The sequence below is a fragment of the Octodon degus genome, unplaced genomic scaffold (assembly GCF_000260255.1).
Source record: "Octodon degus isolate 3935 unplaced genomic scaffold, OctDeg1.0 scaffold00103, whole genome shotgun sequence".
Taxonomy (NCBI): domain Eukaryota; kingdom Metazoa; phylum Chordata; class Mammalia; order Rodentia; family Octodontidae; genus Octodon; species Octodon degus.
The window spans coordinates 667,364-671,247 of NW_004524679.1; positions in this window are offsets into that span (position 1 = coordinate 667,364).

Consider the following 3,884-nt stretch of genomic DNA (forward strand, 5'->3'; position numbering starts at 1 on the left):
GGTCATTTTCTAAAATAGACTACATACTGGTCCATAGGTCATGCTTAAGTATATGCAAGAAAACAGAAATTATCCCATGCATATTATCTGACCACAGTGCAATGAAACTGGAAATAAATGACAAAAGAAACCAGAAAAACCCCCTAAATACATGGACGTTAAACAACACCCTACTCAGCAATCAATGAGGAACAGACTGAATTAAACAAAAAATGCAACAATATCTAAAATTCAATGAAAAGTCAAGCACAACTTATCCGATTTTATGGGATGCAATGAAAGCAGTTCTTAGAGGAACATTCATAGCTGTGAACTCACACATTAGCAAACAGAAAGGGAACAAAGAAATACCCTAAGGCTGCACCTTCAACAACTAGAAAAGGAAGAGCAAACCAAACCCAGATCCCAAAGATGGGAAGAAATCATAAAGATTAGAGCAGAAATTAATTCATTTGAGAAGAAGAAAACAGTTCAAAGAATTAATTAATCAAGAAGCCGGTTCTTTGAAATACTAAATAAAATCCATAAGCCCCTAGCTAACCTTATCAAAAAGGTAAAGAAAAAATTCAAACACAAGCAATAAGTAATGAAAAGGGTGTAATCACCACAGACCCAGTGGAAATTCAGAAGATTATCAATAGCTACTTTGAGAATCTTTATGTGAACAGAATAGAAGACACAGATGCAATGGACAGAATCCTAGAAAGGTACAAATTACCACAACTTAATCAAGAAAATATAACAACTCTCAATAACCCAATAATAGCCTATCAAATATGAAATATAGTAAAAAGCCTGCTGAGAAAGAAAAGTCAAGGTTCAGATGGATTCACAGCTGAACTGTACAAGAAATTTATAGAAGATATAATTCCTATACTCCTCAACCTCTTTAATGAAATTGCAAAGGAAGCAGTCCTCCCAAAAATAATTCCTCGAGGCAAGTAGTATATTGATTCCAATACCAGAGAAAGACACAACTAGAAAAGAGTACTACAAGCCAATCTCCCTCATGAACATAGATGCAAAAATCCTCAATAAAATCCTAGCAATTAGAATATAGCAAATCATCAAGAAGATCATACACCACGACCAGGTAGGATTCATGCCAGTGATGCAAGGATCATTCAATATTAATAAATCTATAAATGTAATACACTATATCAATAGAGTGAAAACTAAAAACCGCATGATCTTCTCCACTGATGCAGAAAAGTCTCTTGACAAAGTCCAACACTCATTCATGTTCAAAGTCCTACAGAAAATTGGAATAGATGGCCTCTACTTTAATTTGATAAAAGCCATCTATGACAACACAATGGCTAATATAATTCTAAATGGGAAAATCTGAAATCTTTTACTCTTAGATCTGGTACAAGACAAGGATGTCCTTTTTCACACCTACTATTCAATATAGTTTTGGAAGCATTAGCTACAGGCATTGGACAAGAGGCAGAAATAAAAGGAATAAGAATAGGTAAAGAAGAAGTTAAATTATCATTATTTGCAGATGACATGATACTTTACTTGGAAGACATAAAAAATTCTACCAAGAAGCTACTAGAATTGATACACAAATTCAGTAGCATAGCAGTATACAAAGTCAGTACTCAAAAGTCAATAGCATTCCTCTACAGAGATAACAAACACACTGAGAGGGAAATGAAAGACATAATACCTTTTACAATAGCATTGAGGAAAATGAAATATCTTGGAATTAATCTAACTAAAGAAGTCAAAGATCTTTTCACAGAAAAGTATAGTACTCCTCAAAAAGAGATCGCAGAGTATTCCAGAAAATGGAAAGATATTACCTGCTCCTGGATAGGAAGAACCAACATTGTGAAGATGGCTATACTCCCAAAATTATTGTCAGATTTAATGCAATTCCTATCAAACTTCCACCAATATACCTCGCAGACCTAGAGAAATCATTCTTAAAATTTATTTGGAACCAGAAAAAGACCTAGAATAACAAAGGCAATCCTGGCCAACAAAGACAAGGCAGGAGGCATTACAATTCCTAACTTGAAATTATAGTACAAGGCTACTGTGATAAAATCAACATGGTGTTGGCAACAAAATAAACTTGAGGATCAATGGAATAGATTAGAAGATGCAGAGGCCTCTATGAACGCACTCAGCTACTTGATCTTTGACAAAGGGGCCAAGCATGCTTACTGGAAGAAAGATAGCCTCTTTAAAAATGGTGCTGGAAAAACTGTCTCTTTATACACCTAAAACTAAAACTTGACCCAGGTCTATGACCATGCACTAAGCTAACCTCAAAATGGATTAAAGATGTAAAGATTAAAACACAAAGAGTAAATCTGGAAGTGAAATTAGGAGGAACTCTTGAAGACATAGGTGTAGGCAAAAAGTTCATGAACAAAAATCAAATCGCATGGTTAACACTTGAAAGCACTGAAAACTGGGTCCAACTCTTTGAAAACTTTTTGCACGTAAAAAGAAATTACTAACAAAGTGAAAATACAACCCACAAATTTCAAAAAAATCTTAACTAATAAGCACTCAGACAAATATCTGCTCTCTAGAATTTATAAAGAAATACATTAAGGTCACTAAATTTAAAGACCCAATCCAGAAATGGGCATCCCAGATGAACACACATGTCTCAGAGGATGAAACTAAAGAAGCAAATAAATATATGAAAAAAATGATCCACATCAGTAGCTATCTGTGAAATGCAAATTAAAACAACTCTGAGATACCATGTCTCCCCAGAAAGAATGGCTATCATAAGGAAATCAAGCAATAACAAATGTTGGAGAGGTTGTGAGGAAAAGGGAGTCCTTCTCTATTGCTGGTAGGAATGTAGAAAATTATGGAAATCAGTGTGGAGACTCCTTAAAAAGCTAGGATTGGAAATCCCATTCAAGTCTAGTATCCCCCTAGTGGAAAGTTTCCAGGAGGAACTAAAAATGTCATATCATAGTGATGTATGTGTGCCTACATTTACAGCAGCACATATTTGTGATAGCCAAATCTTGGAAACAACCAAGATGCCCTTCACATGAGGAATGGTTGAAAAAGATATGATATTTTTATACAATTGTGTATTACTCAGCTATAAAGAACTATAAACTCGATGCATTTACATTTAAGTGGATGCCATTTGAATACATACTCATAAGTGAAATAAACCAGACCCACATGTGTAAATATCATATAGTCTCACTAGTACAAGAAATCAAAAGAAGAAATACAAATAGAAAGGTATAACACAACTAAAAGGAAAGCAAGAACTTGAGGACTGACCAACGAGGAGTGGGTAAGGATAAAATCTGGGAAACAGGATAGGTACAAAGTCATACACTTGTATGCACAACATGGGAAAGGTAATGACCCTGAGAAACATCAGCAGGTTTTTGAAACTAGCAGTCAATTGGTAAGATTCTCAAACTGACTAACTATATGTGTTGATATCTGTGAACCAAGCAACTGCATTGAAGTTAGCAATTTGTAATAGAAGGGTCATGCTTGGAATGACTGTCATGCTGGTCTTCTAAATACATACTTCTTCTCATGACATTCCACATATTACCATACTGTCTTACAAGTAAAAAGGTTTTTTGTTTTTCTTTTTAAAATAGGTAATAAATGAAAAAAAGACACAAGAAAAAAATGTTACAGGACTCTCCTGCTACAATGCTATATATGGTTAAATTTCTAAGTTTCTGTGTAAAAATATGTTTATTCCTATTTTAAATTTTTTTCTTCATATTCTGTAAGGACTTAAATTTCAACACATCAATACTTGATGGAAGGGAGTGCCTGTCATTGTGGTATTTTGAATATGGGCGGCTTGTCATGACATGCCATTTACTGCTAAGATGTCTCTAGGGTAGATGGATGTTCAAGAAGAA